The sequence below is a fragment of the Scyliorhinus canicula genome, chromosome 18, assembly GCF_902713615.1.
Source record: "Scyliorhinus canicula chromosome 18, sScyCan1.1, whole genome shotgun sequence".
NCBI lineage: Eukaryota > Metazoa > Chordata > Chondrichthyes > Carcharhiniformes > Scyliorhinidae > Scyliorhinus > Scyliorhinus canicula.
In genome coordinates, this window is record NC_052163.1 from 58887354 (window position 1) to 58908047 (window position 20694).

Consider the following 20694-nt stretch of genomic DNA (forward strand, 5'->3'; position numbering starts at 1 on the left):
TTTACTACATGCCTCCCAAAAGCGAGCGTGCAGTAGAGGTACAAATATGTAGACAGATTATAGAAAAATGTAGGAGCAATAGGGTGGTCGTGATGGGAGATTTTAACTTCCCCAACATTGAATGGGACTCATGTAGTGTTGGAGGCGTAGATGGGGCAGAATTTGTAAAGAGCATCCAGGAGAGTTTTTTAGAGCAGTATGCAAATAGCCCAACTCGGGAAGGGGCCATACTGGACCTGGCATTGGGGAATGATCCCGGCCAGGTGATTGAATTTTTAGGCGGTGATTACTTTGGGAATAGCGATCACAATTTTGTAAGTTTTAGTATACTCATGGACAAAGACGAGAGTGGTCCTAAAGGAAGAGTGCTAAATTGGGGAAAGGCCAAGTATAACAAAATTCGGCAGTAGCTAGGGAATGTGGATTGGGAGCAGCTGTTTAAGGGTAAATCCACATTTGAAATGTGGGAGTCTTTTAAGGAAAGGTTGATTAGAGTACAGGACAGACATGTCCCTGTGAAAATAAGGGATAGAAATGGCAAGATTAGGGAACCATGGATCATGGGTGGAATTGTGAGACTAGCTAAGATGAAAAAGATAGCACACATAAGACCTAGGTGACTTAAAACTGATGAAGCTTTGGAGGAATATCGGGAATGTAGGCCAAATCTCAAACACGCAATTAAGAGGGCTAAAAGGGGTCATGAAATATCTTTGGCTAACAGGGTTGAGGAAAATCGCAAAGCCTTTTATTCATTTATAAGGAGCAAGAGGGTAACTAGAGAAAGGATTGGCCCACTCAAAGACAAAAGAGGGAATTTATGCTTGGAGTCAGAGGAAATGGGTGAGATTTTTAATGAGTACTTTGCATCGGTATTCACCAAGGAGAGGGACATGACATTTGTTGAGGTTATGGATGGATGTTTAAATACTCTAGGTCAAGCCAGCATAAGGAAGGGGGACGTTTTGGGTATTCTAAAAGGCATTAAGGTGGACAAGTCCCCAGATCCGGATGGGATCTATCCCAGGTTACTGAGGGAAGCGAGGGATGAAATAGCTGGGGCCTTAACAGATATCTTTGCAGCATCCTTGAGCATGGGTGAGGTCCAGGAGGACTGGAGAATTGCTAATGTTGTCCCTTTGTTTAAGAAGGGTAGCAGGGATAATCCAGGGAATTATAGACCAGTGAGCTTGACGTCAGTTGTCGGCAAACTGTTGGAGAAGATATTGAGGGATAGGGTCTATTCACATTTGGAAGAAAAAGACTTATCAGTGATAGGCAGCATGGTTTTGTGCAGGGAAGGTCATGTCTTACAAACCTAATAGAATTCTTTGAGGAAGTGACAAAGTTAATTGATGAGGGAAGGGCTGTAGATGTCATATACATGGACTTCAGTAAGGCATTTGATAAAGTTTCCCATGGCAGGTTGATGGAAAAAGCAAAGTCGCATGGGGTTCAGGGTGTACTAGCTTGATGGATAAAGAACTGGCTGGGCAACAGGAGACAGAGAGTAGTGGTGGAAGGGAGTGTCTCAAAATGGAGAAAGGTGACTAGTGGTGTTCCACAGGGATCCGTGCTCGGACCACTGTTGTTTATGATATACATAAATGATCTGGACAAAGGTATAGGTGGGCTAATTAGCAAGTTTGCAGATGATACTCAAATTGGTGGAGTTGCAGATAGCGAGGGGGACTGTCAGAGAATACAGCAAAATATAGATAGATTGGAGAGTTGGGCAGAGAAATGGCAGATGGAGTTCAATCCAGGCAAATGCGAGGTGATGCATTTTGGAAGATCCAATTCAAGAGCAGACTATACGGTGAATGGAAGAATCCTGGGGAAAATTGATGCACTGACAGATCTGGGAGTTCAGGTCCATTGTACCCTGAAGGTGGCAATGCAGGTCGATAGAGTGGTCAAGAAGGTATACAGCATGCTTGCCTTCATCGGACGGGGTATTGAGTACAAGAGTCGGCAGGTCATGTTACAGTTGTATAGGACTTTGGTTAGGCCACATTTGGAATACTGCGTGCAGTTCTGGTCACCACATTACCAGAAGGATGTGGATGCTTTAGAGATGGTGCAGAGGAGGTTCACCAGGATGTTGCCTGGTATGGAGGGTGCTAGCTATGAAGAAAGGTTGAGTAGATTAGGATTGTTTTAATTGGAAAGACGGAGGTTGAGGGGGGACCTGATTGACGTCTACAAAATTATGAGAGGTATGGACAGGGTGGATAGCAACAAGCTTTTTCCAAGAGTGGGTGTGTCGATTACAAGGGGTCACGATTTCAAGGTGAGAGGGTGAAAGTTTAAGGGAGATGTGCGTGGAAAGTTTTTTACGCAGAGGATGGTGGGTGCCTGGAACGCTTTGCCAGCGGAGGTGGTAGAGGCGGGCACGATAGCATCATTTAAGATGCACCTAGACAGATATATGAACGGGCGGGGAACAGAGGGAGGTAGATCCTTGGAAAATAGGTGACAGGTTGAGATAAAGGATCTGGATCGGCGCAGGCTGGGAGGGCCGAAAGGTCTGTTCCTGTGGTGTAATTTTCTTTGTTCTTTGTTCTTTTGTTCTATCTGCTTAAGGTGTCCGCTTAGTATTTTGTGGTGAGTGTCCCTTTAAGGGCAACACAGCAGAGTAAGGGCCACATGGTCTGTGTGACCAATCGGGACACAATGGCAAAGAGACATTTTGGGAACTAGCTACAGCCAAACAAATATCTTTTGTTTTCACTAATGAAATTGTGAAGGTGCATAGGCGTGTGTTCGGAGTGTCGCAATGTGTTATGTGGCGTCGGTGATCAGGGTCGTGGGCGAAGCGCGCAGGCATTTTTTTTGATAATGGCAGCATTTACCGACATTTAAATGAAAAAGAAAGGAAGCTTTGTGCAGTCTTCTGACCAGAGGCGGCAGCAGTGAACAGGTTACATGCTCTGCACCCAACCATGACGTCAAGAACCCTGGGCAGGATTCTCTCAGCCCACGCCGGGTCGGAGAATCGCCGGGTCGGGCGCAAATCACGCAACACCGCTCCGACGCCAGTCCGCCAATTCTCCGGTGAGCGGCACGGTGGATGCAGCGCCGGTCGGGCGCCACTCTACGCGGCCCCACCCGGTGATTCTCCGCCCGGGATAGGCCGAGTGGCTGCCCAAAAGAGCCCGAGTCCCACCGTTGCTGCTCACATCCATCCTGTCTGGGGCGGCCTGGTGGGGGGACGGGGGGAGGACCCTTGGGGACCTCCACCTTGGCCTGGCCCACGATCGGGGCCCACCGATCGGCGGGCCGGCTTCTCGTTGTGGGGGCCTCTTTTGCTCCACGCCAACCCCTTAGCCCTACACTATATTGCGTCGGGGCCGGCACGGAGAAGGAGGCTACCGCGCATGCGCACATTGTCGCCGGTCGCGGTGCGCACGCGCAGACCCACAGCGCCCATTTGGCGCCGATATCGGCAGCTGGAGCGGCGTGGGTTGCTCCGATGCCATGCTGGCCTCCTGTAGGACAGAGGATCGCTACACATATGATGCACTATCAATTACAATGAGACGAGAGTAGAATGTAATCGAGGCTTTATTACACAGAGATGTGTGGCCTCCTGCAGCAGCTGACAAAATGGCTGCTCTACGGGGAGCACACATCTTTAAACTCTGCCTACTGGGTGGAGCCAGCAGGCGGGGATCTATCCCGTACCTGCAGTACAGGGGCCTTACCATAAAACACATACAGTATATACATCAGTGGTGACTACCACATTCACCCCCTGTTAAAAAATGAGTCCAGTGGGAATGGTGGAGAACTATATACAGAAAAGTTGTGTTTAAACTCACGGGAAATATTACAAATTCAGGCAGTCCGGTGCCTTGATCTGCTGTCGAGAGCGCCACAGTGCTGGTGGCGACTCAGGCGGCGGCTTGGTCTTCAATGACTCCGGGAGCATGTAGAAATCCTATTCATCCCCGGGTGGGAGCAAGAGGAGGACGGATTGTCCTGGAGCATGAGCTGCGGTGAGGTGCACCGGGGTAAGGGAGAGTGGCGCCGGGGCAGAGGGGGGATGTGTGGGGAACCAGCTGGCACCTGGTCCCTGAGGGAGACTGTGTCTTGGCAGCCGTCGGGGTACGCTACGTAAGCGTACTGCGGGTTGGCGTGGAGTAGCTGTACCCTCTCAACCAATGGGTCCGCCTTGTGGAGTCACACGTGTCTACGGAGGAGAACGGGTCCCGGAGCTGCCAGCCATGTTGGGAGCGAAACCCCAGAGGTGGACTTCCTGAGGAAGGCAAAGAGACGTTCATGGGGGGTTTCATTAGTCGCAGTGCACAGGAGCGACCGAATGGAGTGATGTGCGTTGGGGAGGACCTCCTGCCAGCTGGACGCCGGGCGATTTCTGGATCGTAGGGTCAGCTGGACAGCCCTCCAGACCGTCCCATTCTCCCGCTCCACCTCCCCGTTTCCCCTGGGGTTGTAGCTGGTCGTCCTGCTCGAGGCAATTCCCCTGTTGAGCAGGTACTGGCGCAGCTCATCGCTCATGAATGAGGATCCCCGGTCGCTGTGGACGTAGGCGGGGAAGCCGAACAGAGCAAAGATGGTGTTGAGGGCTTTGATGATGGTGGCAGACGTCATGTCGGGGCATGGGACGGCAAAGGGGAATCGGGAATATTCATCGACCACACTGAGGAAGTACGTGTTTCGGTCGGTGGAGGGGAGGGGCCCGTTGAAGTCCACGCTGAGGCGTTGAAAGGGGCGGGGGGCCTTCACCAGGCGCGCACGGTCTGGCCCGTAGAAGTGCGGTTTGCACTCCGCGCAGACCTGGCAGTCTCTGGGGATCGCCCTGACTTCCTCGATGGAGTAGGGCAGGTTGCAGGCCTTGTTAAAGTGGTAAATACGGGTGACCCCTGGGTGACAGAGATTGTCGGGCAAGGTCCGGAGTCGGTCCACTTGTGCGCTGGCACATGTACCTCGGGATAGGGCATCGGGGGCCTCGTTGAGCTTACCGGGGCGATACAAAATCTCGTAGTTGGAGGTGGAGAGCTTGATCCTCTACCTCAAGATTTTATCGTTTTTAATCTTGCCCCGGTGTGTGTTATTAAATATGAAGGCAACCGACCGTGGGTCAGTGAGGAGAGTGAATCTCCTGCCGGCCAGGTAATGCCTCCAATGCCGCAGAGCTTCAACAATGGCTTGGGCCTCCTTTTCGACGCAGGAGTTCCGAATTTCGGAGGCATGGAGGGTGCGGGAAAAGAATGCCACAGGCCTACCTGCCTGGTTGAGGGTGGCGGCCAGAACGACGTCTGATGCATCGCTCTCGACCTGGAAGGGGAGCGTCTCGTCAACCGCGCGAATCGCGGCCTTGGCGATGTCGGCCTTGATACGGTTGAAGGCCTGGTGAGCCTCAGGGGAAGAACGGTGGATTGAATGAGTGGGCGGGCCTTGTCTGCATAGTTTGGGACCCACTGGGAGTAATATGAAAAGAACCCCAGGCATCGTTTGAAGGCCTTGGGGCAGTGCGGGAGGGGGAGTTCCATGAGGGGGCGGATGTGATTGGGGTCGGGCCACAGAACAACGTTCCGGACCACATAGCCAAGGATGGCTAAGTGGTTCGTGCTGAACACGCACTTCTCCTTGTTATACGTGAGGTTGCGGAAAGTGGCAGTGTGGAGAAATTTGGAAAGGTTAGCATTGTGGTCCTGCTGCTCGTGGCCGCAGATGGTGACATTGTCCAGGTACGGGAAAGTGGCCCGCAGTCCGTACCGGTCAACCATTCAGTCCATCTCCCATTGGAAGACCGAGACCCCGTTGGTGACGCCGAAGGGAACCCTAATAAAGTGGTAAAGGCAGCCGTCTGCTTCGAACGGCGTGTATTGGCGGTTTGCCTTACAGATGGGGAGCTGGTGGTCGGCAGATTTCAGGTCCAGCAGACCCGGTACTGTGCAATCTGATTGACCATATCAGATATGCGTGGGAGGGGGTACGCATCGGGCTGCATGTACCGATTGATGGTCTGGCTGTAGTCAACGACCATCCTGTTTTTCTCCCCAGTTTCACCACTACCACTTGGGCTCTCCAGGGGCTGTTGCTGGCCTCGATAATACCTTCCCGTAGCAGCCGCAGGACCTCAGACCTGATGAAGTTCCTGTCCTGGGCGCTGTACCGTCTGCTCCTGGTGGTGACAGGTTTGCAATCCGGGGTTAGGTTTGCAAAAAGGGAAGGCGGGTCGACCTTAAGGGTCGTGAATCCGCAAACGGTAAGAGATGGTAGGGGCCCGCCAAATTTAAGGGTTAGGCTCTGAAGGTTGCACTGGAAGGCCGAGTGGCAGGGCAGCGCAGAGGTTGGGGAGGACGTAGAGGCGGAAGCCGCTGAACTCCACGCCCTGGACGGTGAGGGTGGCGGTGCAGTATCCCCGGATCACCACGGAGTGGGATCCGGAGGCCAGGGAGATTCTTTGGTGAGCGGGGCGCACCGCGAGGGAGCAGCGCCTTACCATATTGGGGTGAATGAAGCTCTCAGTGCTCCCGGAGTCCAGCAGGCAGGAGATCTTGTGCCCGTCGACCTTCACCTTTGTTGAAGCTGTTTGTTGAAGGTTGTGCGGTCGAGACTGGCAATCGTGACCGAGGCGAGACGCAGCTGGTCGGCGGCAGTTACAGGTGATGAGCGGCCTGATGAGGTGCCCGACAGGCAGGGGTCCTGAGGCGGATAAGATGGCGGCACCCACGGGCCGCACGTGTCCTGGGGGAGGCACGATGGCGGCGCCCTTGGGCTGTACATGTCCTGGGGCAGGCAAGATAGCAGCGCCCATTGGTTTTGAGGGAGGCAAGATGTGGGCCACGGGCCACACGTGGGGGGAGCCGGGACAATAGCGGTGATTGAGCAGGCCTGGCACACTGCAGCGAAATGTCCCTTCTTGCTACAGGCCTTGCAGAGGGCTCTCCGCGCCGGGCAGCACTGTCGGGGGTGTTTTGACTGTCCACAGAAGTAGCATTTGGGTCCACCGGGGTTGGTTGGCTGCCGCACGGCGCAGGCGTGGGTTTGGCTGAGGGGGGTCGCTGATGGGGTCCATGATGGTGTGGCCGTCGGCAGGGTCCACAATGCACTGGGGGGGTGGGCCGCACGGTCGTGGGCATAGGCCAGAATGTTGCGTGAGGCGACCAGGGGCGGGATTCTCCAACCCCACGCAGGGTCGGAGAATCGGCGGGCAGCGGCGTTATTTCTGCCCCCGCAGGGTTTTGAAATCTCCCACCGGCCAAAAACCGGTGTTGTGCAAATCCCGCCGGCAGCCTCTGAAAACAGCTGGCGCCGGCGGGATTTCAATTTTTTTTCACTTACCTCAAATCTCCGGCCCGGATGGGCCGAAGTCCCGCCGACGTGGCCACGGGTCACGTCGGCGCAAATCAAAGTTGCTTTAAAACGGCGTCAACCATTGATGATGGTTGACGCCGTTCAGTGTCGGCGGGTGGGTTGCGGCATCGGGGGGGGGGGTTGGGTTGCGGCATCGGGGGGGGGGGGTTGGGTTGCGGCATGGGGGGGGTGGGTTGCGGCATCGGGGGGGGGGTTGCAGCATCGGGGGGGTTGCGGCATCGGGGTGTGGGTTGCGGCATCGGGGGGGGTTGCGGCATCGGGGGGTGGGTTGCGGCATCGGGGGTTTGCGGCATCGGGGGGGGCATCGGGGGGTGGGTTGCGGCATCCGGGGGGGGTTGCGGCATCGGGGGGGTTGCGGCATCCGGGGGGGGTTGCGGCATCGGGGGGGGGGGGCATCGGGGGGGGTGGGGGTTTGGGGGCAGCGGCGGGCAGAGAGGGGGGCTACGGATGCCCTGGGCCAACGCACCGTCGCCCCCCCCTCTGTACGCCGCTGCCCCCTACCCCAACCACCACCCCCCCTCACCACCCCGCCTCCCTCCAACGCCCCACCCCCCTCCCCACCACCCCTACCCCTCTCCAACGCCGCCCCCCATCTCTCGCAACGCCGCAACCCCCCACCCTCAATCCCGCAACCCCCCCTCATCACCGCAACCCCCCCCCTCAACGCCGGTACCCACACCCCGTCCCCCTCCCTCTGAAGGCCGGTACCCACACACCACCCCCCCTCTCTCCTCCTCCCCCCCCCCTTACTTCCTCCTCCCCCCCTTCCTTCCTCCGTTAGTGGGGGGGGGTGCGGCGTTAGTGGGGGGTGGGGGGTGGGGGGGGTGTGGTGTTGGAGTGGGGTAGGGGTGGTGAAGGGGGTAGGGGTGGTGAGGGGAGGGGGAGGGGGTTGGGGTAGGGGCAGCTGCGTGCAGAGGGGGGGCGACGGTGCGTTGGCCCCGGGCATCAGTCGCCCCCCTCTCTGCACGCCGCTGCCCCTACCCCAACCCCCCCTCACCACCCCTACCCCCTTCACCACCCCTACCCCCCTCCAACGCCGCACCCCCCCCCCCCCCACTAACGGAGGAAGGAGGGGGGGGGGAGAAAGGAAGGGGGGGGGGAGGAAGGAAAGGGGGGGAGGAAGGAAGGGGGGGAGGAAAGAATGGGGGGGAGGAAGGAAGGGGGGGGGGAGGAAGGAAGGGGGGGGAGTAAGGAAGGGGGGGAGGAGGAGAGGGGGGGGAGGAGGAGAGAGGAGGGGGGGGTGTGGGTACCGGCCTTCAGAGGGAGGGGGACGGGGGTGTGGGTACCGGCGTTGAGGGGGGGGGGGGACCCGGCGTTGAGGGGGGGGGGTTGCGGCGTTGCGAGAGATGGGGGGGGCGGCGTTGGAGGGGGGTAGGTGTGGTGGGGAGGGAGGTAGGGGGTGGTGGGGAGGGAGGTAGGGGTGGTGGGGAGGGAGGGTAGGGGGTGGTGGGGAGGCGGTAGGAGTGGTGGGGAGGGAGGTAGGGGTGGCTGGGGAGGGAGGTAGGGGTGGTGGGGAGGGAGGTAGGGGGTGGTGAGGGGGGGGTTGGGGTAGGGGGCAGCGGCGTACAGACGGGGGGGCGACAGTGCGTTGGCCCCGGGCATCCGTCGCCCCCAACCCTCTCTGCCCGCCGCTTGCCCCCAAAACCCCCCCCCAAATGCCGGACATCTCCCCCCCCCAACCAAAAAATGCCGGACACACCCCCCCCCCAAATGCCGGGAACAACCCCCCCCCCCAAATGCCGGAAAACACCCCCCCCCCCAAACTGCCGGAACCCCCCCCCCCAAATGCCGGAACCCCCCCCCCCCCAAATGCCAGCACCCCCCCCCCCCCAAATGCCGGAAACCCCCCCCCCCAAATGCCGGAACCCCCCCCCACCAAATGCCGGAACCCCCCCCCCCCCAAATGCCGGAACCCCCCCCCCCCAAATGCCGCTGCCCCCAAACCCCCCCCCCCTCCAAATGCCGGAACACACCCCCCCCAAATGCCGGAACCCCCCCCCCCAATGCCGGAACACCCCCCCCCAAATGCCGGAACCCCCCCCCCCCAAATGCCGGAACCCCCCCCCCCCAAATGCCGGAACCCCCCCCCCAAATGCCGGAACCCCCCCCCCCAAATGCCGCTGCCCCCAAACCCCCCCCCCCAAATGCCGGAACACCCCCCCCCCCCAAAATGCCACTTCCGCAGCTTCTCACCACTTCTGCAGCTGGTGAAACTGACGCGTATCGCGTCAGTCAGCTGCTGGCCCCTCCGGGAACGGAGATTGCCAGCTTAAAAGAAGGCCCCGACGCCGGAGTGATTAACACCGATTTTTCTCGCCGGAAACCCGCGTTACGACGGGCAACGGAGAATCCCGCCCCATATGTGAGAGCGCTAGCTTTTTGGTTGCCGCGAGGTCGAGCGTGGCCCCTTCTAAGAGGCGCTGGTGAATGTAGTCAGACCCTATGCCCGTAACAAACGTGTCTCTCATCAGCAGGTTCGAGTGTTCAGTGGCTGAAACGGCCTGGCAGTCACAGTCTCTCACTAGGGTGAATAGGGCAAGCCACAAATATTCCACAGACTCACCAGGAAGTTGGCGCCGCGTGGAGAGGAGATGCCTGGCGTAGATTTTGTTGGCCCGCTGAGCGTAATTCTCCTTCAGTAATACCACAGCCTCTGTGTAGGTCGGCGCGTCCTGGACGAGGGGAAAAACGTTGGAGCTCAGCCATGTGTACAGAATTTGGAGCTTCTGTGCTTCTGGGATTGTGTCTGGCACAGACCCAATGTATGCTTCAAAACAGGCTATCCAATGTTCGAAGTCCTTTTTGGCGTTGTCTGCTTGAGGATGCAGCTGTGTGCGATCCGGCTTGATGCGAAGGTCCATCTCTGAAAATCTTCTGTGTAATAAATTGATGCACTATCAATTACGACGAGACGAGAGTTGAATGTAATCCAGGCTTTATTACACAGAGATGTGTGGCCTCCTACAGCAGCTGAAAAAATGGCTGTTGTACGGGGAGCACACATATTTATACTCTGCCTACTGGGCGGAGCCAGCAGGCAGTGATCTACCCCGTACCTGTAGTACAAGGGCCTTACCATAAAACACATATATATATACAGTATATACATCGGCAGTGACTACCACAACATAACAGTCCGATGACACCACCATTAAACTCTCCAGTTTTAAGACAGTGTCAACACTCTGCCTTCAGATGGGAGAATCCTGCTCCCTGTATGTACATGCTTTTGACGCCAAATCACTGCGGAGTGCTTCTTCAATTTTCTAGTTGCTGGCAAGCAAGACAAGAGGACTGTGAGGTGTTGCCACTTTACTATCATACCACAAGCAGTGAGAACGTTTCTTGTGTTGACCAAATGACCACATAGCCAGTATGTTAGTTCAAAAGACAGTTTATTATTATTAGACACAAGACTTATATCTCTGTGCAATGATACACTCGGCTACGCATTAAACCACACCTATCAACTAAGACGACCTTTACTTAACTGCTGGATGACCGGCTCTATACAGGTAGATAAGGCCTTTATCTGAGTCCCCACATTTGTCGACTGGACATCGTCAGGTTCATCTCGGCTGCGGCTCGTCTCTCTCAGGTAGCGATCGCGGGTCTGGAACTTGGCTGATCATTATGCTGCAATTGATGTGGGCACAGGCCAGTCCCAAAAGTGACCAATCCCTAATGCACAAGGCTTCTTATTCTTCTTCTCTTTCCCATCCTTTTGGGCGGGGTTAAATCAGGATCCAATGGATTGATAGGGTCTCGATCACTCTGATCAATACTGGCCAATTAGGGGTGGGTACCTTGATGGCTGGGCGGGTCCTAGTCGTTTCTGTTCCAAGTGCATATGCCTTTCCAAATAAAGGGAGGTGGTGCCGGGGAGTTTGCTACTTTTGCTATTCCTTAATTTGAGTCCATTGTCCTGGGGAAATCGGTGATTGACCTTTAACAGGTGCAAGTTTCAGTTCGGTCTGGTTTTCCTTCACACAATACACAGCGGCTGTGCACATAATTCCCATTATCCTTTACAGGCGGCCATTTTTAGGACGCCACATATCCATCTTCTTGATCCTGAATGCGAAGCGTGGTGGATCACAGACTCGAGTCCATGTCTAGCTTACTGTGCCGGTCACCTGTCAGTCAGTTCAGGTCCTACTCTACTCTGTCCTAACTTCATTGCACAGTTTTACCTAATTCATTAATATTACATACAGTTTCTCAAAATTAAATACATTGATTATTATTATTTTATCTTTAAATTAGGTTCATACCAACAGCTGATTTCTAACTAACCTTTAAACTAACCTACTCTCATGCTGCTTGCTCACACAGTGAAGAACTTTATTTACAACACAAGATTTAAAGCAGCAGCACCTCATTCATTCTACTTATCCTTATCTTTAATACAAAGGCACAAATGGCTCATTTCAGCAGCAGTTGTTACATTTGATTGTAAGTCGTACATTCTCATGATACCTTTTTATTGAATTCCGAAAGGGGGGTTCGGACTGTGTATATCTGAGGGTGGGAGGCTTTTGTCTTCCATTTACAGAGATGGAATGTGAGGATGACAATATATATTATTGCAATCAGGAGGAGGGTCTCCACTACGTAGGAGAGGGGGTTCCATTTTGCAAAGTTTTCCCACCAGGTTGGGGTTTTGGTCTCGATCTCTAACAGTTGCTGGGTGGTGTCCTGGCTAGAGGTGGTCTGTGGGGTGGTGGTGTTTGGGGCTGGCTTATATCCTAATCTAATTGTGTGCAATACGAAGTTACCTTTTGTGGGTGTCCCGGGGCAGTTTTGTCCGATTCCTAATGTGTTCCCTGAGCTTCTCTTTAAACATTCAATTTCAGGAGACCCTTCATTCATAAGTTCCCACCAATCCCCTTCTACGGTTGCGCTGAAGACATGGCACCAGACAATGGAACTGTACTTACAAGCGCTGAATTTCAAAATTACACCATTCTCAATGGTATCACACACATTAGAGCTGCACCTTACCACCCAGCATCAAACAGATTAGCCGAGAGAGCCATCCAAACTTTCAAGTCTGGCCTAAAGAAACTGTAAGGAGGAACCTTGGAAAGCAATGTCTCACAATTCCTCCTTAGCTATCACACCACTCCACATGCAACAACGGGAGATTCACTAGTGGAATTGCTAATGAAACATCCTCTTGGAACAAGACTGAGCCTCACGTTTCCAAAATTGCCAGGTGGGGTAAAAGTCAGTCAAAGTGATCAGAAGACAAGCCTTCATTCACATAGTACAGCATGATCATTTATGATAAATGAACCGTATACGTGAGAAACTTCGGTTGTAGATCAAGTTGGATCGCTGGAATTATTGTCTCCGAGGCCAGACCCATTTCATACCAAGTGGATGTGGAGGGATGGGTCATTCGTAAACACATTGACCTCCTGAGGAGTAGACACGCTCCAGCAGTCAGTGTTGCCATCAAGAAATATTTTCGAACCCATAGCCACCAAAGTATCTGATCGACCTGTTATCAACATAACTGATGTCTCCGTGGAAACAAAGAGTGATGGATCACCTGTGCCAGATGGGGTACCCATTATTGCAGTTCCTGTTAATGTTTATCCTGTAGAAGCATCTCAAATAACAGAATTGCGCCGCCCCACAGGAACAGAAAACCCCCTCAAAGACTCAATTTATAATTGTCCAACTCATGTTTAATATTCAGTTAATATTTAGGACTGAGTGAATTAGTTATTGAAGATTGTGTAAAGACCTTAAAGGGGGGAAGGTATGTGATGATTGTAACAAAGTAGAGTAAGGGTCACATGGCATTTGCGACTAGTCAGGATTCAATGTGAAATCAGTGCATGGTGAAAGAGTCTCTTCAGCAAACAGACATTTTGGGAGCTAGCTACAGCCTTGAGGCTCCTGTATGATTCTTATTAATACATTTTTAAAAAATAAATTTAGAGTACCCAACTATTTTGTTTCCAATTAAGGGGTAATTTAAAATGGCCAATTCATCTTATCTGCACATCTTTGGGTTGTGGGGGTGAAACCAACGCAGACGCGGGGAGAATGTACAAACTCCACACAGACAGTGACCCAGGGCTGGGATAGAACCCGGGACCTCAGTGCCATAGGCAGCAGGGCTGACACTGCGCCACCTTGCCACCCTAATTCTTATTAATAAATAACTTTTGCTTACATTAGTGAAGTCTGTGAAAGTGCAGCTTTATATATTCCCTACTTTTTAAGCATATCTCTCTCACCATAATCAGTTCCCCTCAATTCATATTAGAAGTATGATGTACAACAAAAGCAGATCATAACTTATTTGTTAATGGAATGGACTAGGACCATAATTCAAGGGGCACTTCCAAAGGAGCAGCAGAAAATGGCCAACAAGTTCATTAATTTCTTCAAGAGAAGGGAACTTGACAGGCCTGCTTGGTCAGTCCTAACTGGTCAGGTCTACATCCAACTCCAGTCTAATCAGGTCAACATCCAGTTCCAGTCCTGTCTACATCCAACTCCAATCCTGATCAGGTCAACATCCAACTCAAGTCCTAATCAGGTCAACATCCAACTCCAGTCCTGTCTTCATCCAACTCCAGTCCTGCTCAGGTCTACATCCAACTTCAGTCCTAATCAGGTCAACATCCAACTTCAATCCTGGTCAGGTCTTGATAAACTTCCAAGCCCGGTAAGATCTATATTTAATTCACGACCAGGTCTGGTCTACATCCAACTCCAGTCCTGGTCAGGTCTACATCCAGCTCCTGCACTGGTCAGGTCTGCATTGAAATCCAGTCCTGGTCAGGTCTACATCCAGTTCCTGTCATGGTCAGCCCTACATTCAACTCCAGTCCCAGTCACGTCTGCATCCAACTCAGTCCCAGTCGGGTCTACATCCAACCCCAACCCCAGTCAGGTCTACATCCAGTTCCAGTCCCAATCAGGTCTACATTCAACTCCAGTCCCAATCAGGTCTACATTCAACTCCAGTCCCTGTCAGGTCTACATTCAACTCCAGTCCCAATCAGGTCTACATTCAACTCCAGTCCCAATCAGGTCTGCATTCAACTCTAGTGCCAGTCAGGTCTACATCCAACTCCAGCCCCAGTCAGGTCTACATTCAACTCTAGTGCCAGTCAGGTCTACATCCAACTCCAGTCTCAGTCAGGTCTACATCCAACTCCAGTCTCAGTCAGGTCTACATCCAGCTCCGGACCCAGTCAGGTATATATCCAACTCCAGTCCCAGTCAGGTCTACATTCAACTCCAGCCGCAGTCGGGTCTACATCCAACTCCAGCCCCAGTCAGCTCTACATCGAACTCAGACCCAGTCAGGTCTACATCCAACTCCAGCCCCAGTCAGGTATATATCCAACTCCAGTCCCAGTCCGGTATATAATCCAACTCTAGTCCCAGTCAGGTCTACATCCAACTCCAGCCCCAGTCAGGTCTACATCCAACTCCAGTCCCAGTCAGGTATATAATCCAACTCCAGTCCCAGTCAGGTCTACATCCAACTCCAGTCCCAGTCAGGTCTACATCCAACTCAGTCCCTGTCAGGTCTACATCCTACTCCAGTCTCAGTCAGGTCTGCATTCAACTCCAGTCCTGGTCAGGTCTGCATTCAACTCAGGGCAGCACGGTGGCCTAGTGGGTAGCACAACCGCCTCACGGCGCTGAGGTCCCAGGTTCGATCCCGGCTCTGGGTCACTGTCCATGTGGAGTTTGCACATTCTCCCCGTGTCTGCGTGGGTTTCGCCCCCACAACCCAAAAATGTGCAGAGTAGGTGGATTGGCCACGCTAAATTGCCCGTTAATAGAAAAAAATAATTGGGTGATCTAAATTTATAAAAAAAAAAGGTCTGCATTCAACTCCAGTCCCTGTCAGATCTACATCCAACTCCAGTCCCAGTCAGGTCTACATCCAACTCCAGCCCCAGTCAGGTATATATCCAACTCCAGTCCCAGTCAGGTATATATCCAACTCCAGTCTCAATCAGGTCTACATCCAACTCCAGTCCTGGTCAGGTCTACATCCAACTCCAGTCCTGGTTAGGTTGATGTCCAACTCCAGTCCCTGTCAGGTCTACATCCAACTCCAGTCCCAGTCAGGTCTACATCCAACTCTAGTCCTGGTCAGGTCTACATCCAACTCAGTTCCAGTAAGGTCTCCATCCAACTCCAGTCCCAGTCAGGTCTACATCCAACTCAGTTCCAGTCAGGTCTACATCCAACTCTAGTCCTGGTCAGGTCTACATCCAACTCCAGTCCTGGTCAGGTCTGCATTCAACTCCAGTCCTGGTTAGGTTGATGTCCAACTCCAGTCCTGGTCAGGTCTACATCCAACTCCAGTCCTGGTCAGGTCTACATCCAACTCCAGTCCTGGTCAGGTCTACATCCAACACCAGTCCTGGTCAGGTCTGCATTCAACTCCAGTCCTTGTCAGGTCTACATCCAGCTCCAGCCCCAGTCAGGTCTACATCCAACTCCAGTCCTGGTTAGGTTGAAGTCCAACTCCAGTCCTGGTCAGGTCTACATTCACCTCCAATTCTGGTCAGGTCTAAATCCAACGCCAATCCTGGTCAGATCTACATCCAACTCCAATCCTGGTCAGATCTGCATTCAAATCTAATCCTGGTCCAGTCTAAATTTAACTCTAGTCCCGGTCAGGTCTACATCCAACTCTAGTCCTGATCAGGTCTACATCCAAACCAATCCTGGTCAGGTCTGCATTCAAATCTAGTCTTGGTCCAGTATAAATTCAACTCCAGTCCTGGTCAGGTTTACATCCAACTCTAGTCGTGGTCAAGTCCACATCCACCTCCAGTTCTGGTCAGGTATACATCCAGTTCATGGGTGACTGCTATCACCCTTCAAACAACTGGAGAAACACAATAAATATTGGCTGTGTCCTCAGAACAATTGTTAAAAAGTCCCAATCACAGAATCCCTATCGTGCAGAAGGAGGCCATTTGGCCCATTAGTCTGCACCGGCTCTCCGAAAGGTGCCTATCCCGCCTGATCCCCGTAACCCAATCTAACCATTAAGGGGTGGCTTTGAATGGCCAGTCCACCTAACCTGATCATCTTTGGACTGTGGGAGGAAACTGGAACACCCTGAGGAAACCCAACACAGACACCAGAAGAACGTACAAACTCCACACAGTCACCCAAGGTCATAATCGAACCCTGGTCCCTAGTGCTGTGAGGAAGCAGTGCTAACCACTGCACCACTGTACCATGGCATGATGTCATCAGTATTTTAGGTAAGGAAATTGCAGCCTGGACACTTGGACACTTTTTCCTGATTGGAACATCCAGGATTACAGTCCTCGACCTACTGATTTTTCACACACTGTAGATCCTACATAAACTGAACCATTCAGCAGATTAAATCAATGGACTGCACTCATCACAATGGTTAATGCATGGATATATTGTAACTATGGTACATGTCTGGTAATAGACTGCCTTGCCTGTGCTTTCAGCTGAAGAATAGCAGACAGTGGAGAACAGGCCTAAAGGATTGAGAAAGAAAAAGAGACGAGAAAATGAACCTTTAATATAACATTTTCGAATGTCTCCAAGATCAGTTCAATTTAAAACCCATCAATGCTGCTTTGGGGTTTAAAAAGGGATAAGCAGTCAGAATGTATTTGTGAGGATTGCACTAATCTCTATGAAAGGGACAGTTATTTCTGAATCTTTCACTCATGTTTACACTTTTAATAAGAGTGAAGTCTTTTGTTTACTAACAGAACTCATCCACAAGGTTGAAGAACTTTGGTGCGTTCCACTGTCAAGTTAATCATTGACCAGATAGCCTCATCTATCAATCAACCTGCCCATCAATTACTAGCACCAAAAGAAGTGGCGCTCCACAGCTGCTGAAGGTTTGTCATTCAAATATTCATGATTTACCGGAAGACTGTTTATTCACAAGGCACACCTCTGATTAAAGTGACTTAAGCTTCACTGTTCAAAAATTGCGAGCTGAATTCTCGGAGCAGGCTCGAAGGGCCTGATGGCCTACTCCTGCTCCTAGTTCTTATGTTCTTATGTTCCATCGGCCGACGCCGGAATCCTGAAACACGACTGGGTGGAGAATCGCGTGTCAGCCGAACATCGAGGCCAGCATCAAATGCCATGCCGGTCCGGTCCCTCGATAGCAGTGTGAATTGGTTCTATGACGCACACCGTTGTGCCATACAAATTTTACAGAAAACGCCGTTAACATATCATTAACAGGCCAGACCCAGTGATTTCCGGGCCTCCACTGATGCCCCGCCTCCAACAGGCAGAATCACCGACGGCGAGGTTCACTTGTGGCATTTCAAGTCAGGAAACAGGCACCGTGGTTGCTGAGGGAGAGAGAGGGGTTACGAAAAATGCCCAACATCGCTATGGTATGCTGACAGCTGTGCCATTGGCCGGGGCTGGTGGGGGGGCACCTGCCAGGGCCGGGAGAAGTATTGGGAGACCGATAGGAGTTGGGCCCTGGGGTCAGGCGGGACGGGCATGGACCACGATTGCCGCAGCGTGCAAGGCAGCCATCTGGCTCCGCATGCCACTGACTAGCCACTGTAAAGAAATTAGTACCACGGGTCGCATGGGTGCCCCCCCCCACAGGACACCCCTCATAGGTACCCTCTGACCCTAGCCAACCGATCAATGGAGTGGGCATGCTCCAGCGCAACCAGTGCTAGCATCTTAGCTGGGATGAGGGTTGCAATCCATTGGAATTGCACAAGTTCTAAGTGGCACCAGTAGGGACTGAATCACTCTGGGACTGACACCGCTTTTGTGAATGTAAAACATTGGAAACTCAGTCCCGGCGTCAGTGATTAGTCTCTCAAAAGGAGATTCCCGGCCTGCATCTTTCACAAAAGTAGTAGAATATTCTGTAAAGGGAAATCTATTTATTACCAACAGTTGAGGTGAAAACTTTTAATTCACTTGCCCAGTTTATGACACTGATAATCTTTCACATCCAGACAATAGCCAAACTGAGCTGTGAATTCTCTGTGGCCATCGAGACGCTCTATGAACTCCCAAACGTGGATGGAATTTCAAAGGGAAAGTTACGTGACTTCCTCCAGCAACTCTGATGAAGAATCACCTGATTTCTACTTAGCTGTTAACTAAAATCACTTCTGTATTGGTACCTGTTCAGCTTGGATTTTAGAAACTCCATATTTCACACGCAGAGTAAGGAAATCACTTTTGGCAGTGTATGTCCATGGGCCAGTCCACAAATGTCACTCTCTCATGATCTAAACTACTACCGTAGGGGATTGTCAGCTAGATTGTAGGCCGAAACACCCTGAAAGAGAAATTTTCAATCACAACGACAACACAAGTTTACTATGAATGGAAAAGTAAGGCATCCAATCATTAGTCATTGACACGTGTGGCCTTAACTACCAAGATATTTGATTGAGGCAAATCATTTCCCCGTCATAATGCCGAAGGGGAAGAGAATAAGAAGAAAATGGCATCCACAGAGCTGCAGCAGACAGACGTAAGCAAACACACTGGACTTCCGATGACAGGTTTGTTCACAGACATGAAAAAAAAAGTTATGGATTTGCAATCTGAAGTTCTGAAAATATGTTGCATCTTTGAGATCATCATCATTGTGAATATTCAAATGCAACATTCAGTCACCAGAGGGATGATCCTGTTGTATTTATAAAAGTCAAGAGAACGTAAAATGGGCTTCATAATTTGAAGAGTGCTAAAGAGGCTTATGATGAGAAGGAGCTGGAGCGTGCAGAGGGGATCAGGATGGCGGTCTGTCGCTGTGGGGAACGGGCTGAGCAAGGGGAGCGGGCACGTGGCCGACTACGGAAGGGTAATGGCTAGTCGACGGGGGAGGGGGGCAGGTGGCACTCCGATCCAGCTGATCATCTGGAATGTGAGGGGACTGAATGGGCCGGTCAAACGGTCCTGCATGTTCGCGCACTTGAGGGGGCTGAAGGCGGACGTGGCTATGCTTCAGGAGACGCACCTGAAGGGGCGGATCAGGTTAGGTTGAGGAAGAGGTGGGTGGGCCAAGTGTTTCATTCGGGGCTGGATGCAAAAAACCGGGGGGTGGCGATCCTGGTGGGGAAAAGGGTGTCGTTTGAGGTGTCGAGTGCGGTGGCAGACAGCGGCGGGAGGTACGTGATGGTGAGTGGCGAGCTGCAAGGGGAGCGGATGGTGCTGGTCAATGTATATGCCCCGAATTGGGATGATGCGGGTTTCATGCGGCGCATGTTGGGCTGGATTCCAGATTTGGAGGTGGGGGGCCTGATAATGGGGGGGGATTTCAACACGGTGCTGGATCCGCCACTGGATCGATCCAGTTCCAGGACGTGTAGGAGGCCTGCGGCGGCTAAGGTGCTGAGGGGGTTTATGGACCAGATGGGAGGGGTGGATCCTTGGAGGTTCGCGAGGCCAAGGGCCAGGGAATTTTCATACTTCTCCCATGTACATAAGGCCTACTCCCGGATCGACTTCTTTGTTTTGAGTAGGGCGCTGATTGCGGGGGTAGTAGATGCTGAGTACTCGGCGATGGCCATTTCTGACCATGCCCCGCATTGGGTGGACCTCGAGCTGGGGGAGGAGAGGGACCAGCGCCCGTTGTGGCGCTTGGAGGTGGGGCTGCTGGAGGACGAGGATGTGAGGGGGCGGGTTCGAGGATGCATCGAGAGGTACCTGGAGGCCAACGATAATGGGGAGGTCCTAGTGGGGACGGTCTGGGAGGCGCTGAAGGTGGTGGTTCAGGGGGAGTTGATCTCCATTCAGGCCCACAGGGAAAGAGGGGAGCAGAGAGAAATGGAGAGGTTGGTGGGGGAGATAGTGAGGGTGGACAGGAGGTACGCGGAGGCCCCGGAGGAGGGATTGCTGAGGGAGTGGCGCAGCCTTCGTGCTGAGTTCGACTTGTTGACCACCAGAAAGGTGGAGGCTCAATGGAGAATGGCTCAGGGTGCGGTGTACGAGTATGGGGAGAAGGCGAGGTAGGATGCTGGCACACCAGCTCCGTAAGCAGGATGCGGCTAGAGAGATTGGTGGAGTTAAGGACCGGGGAGGAAATGTGGTGCGGAGGGGGGTAGACATTAATGGGGTCTTCAGGGACTTTTATGAGAGACTATATCGGTCCGAACCTCCGGCGGAGAAGGGTGCGATGGGGCGTTTTTTGGACCGGCTGAGATTCCCGAGGGTGGAGGAGGGACGGGTGGAGGGTCTGGGGGCGCCAGTTGAGCTTGAGGAGCTGGTTAAAGGGATAGGGAACATGCAGTCGGGGAAGGCGCCGGGGCCAGATGGGTTCCCGGTTGAATTTTACAAGGCGTATGCAGACCTGCT

General features: G+C 52.8%; 1 long non-coding RNA gene across 1 annotated transcript in view; it reads left to right on the forward strand.

The window, feature by feature from the left end:
• The window catches only part of LOC119953742, a 31405-nt gene extending 12113 nt beyond the window's left edge, over window positions 1-19292 (forward strand). Inside the window, exon 3 of the long non-coding RNA XR_005458088.1 lies at window positions 17106-19292. This is a non-coding gene — a long non-coding RNA (uncharacterized LOC119953742). The remainder of the gene's footprint in view (window positions 1-17105) is intronic.
• Window positions 19293-20694: the final 1402 nt, after the last annotated feature.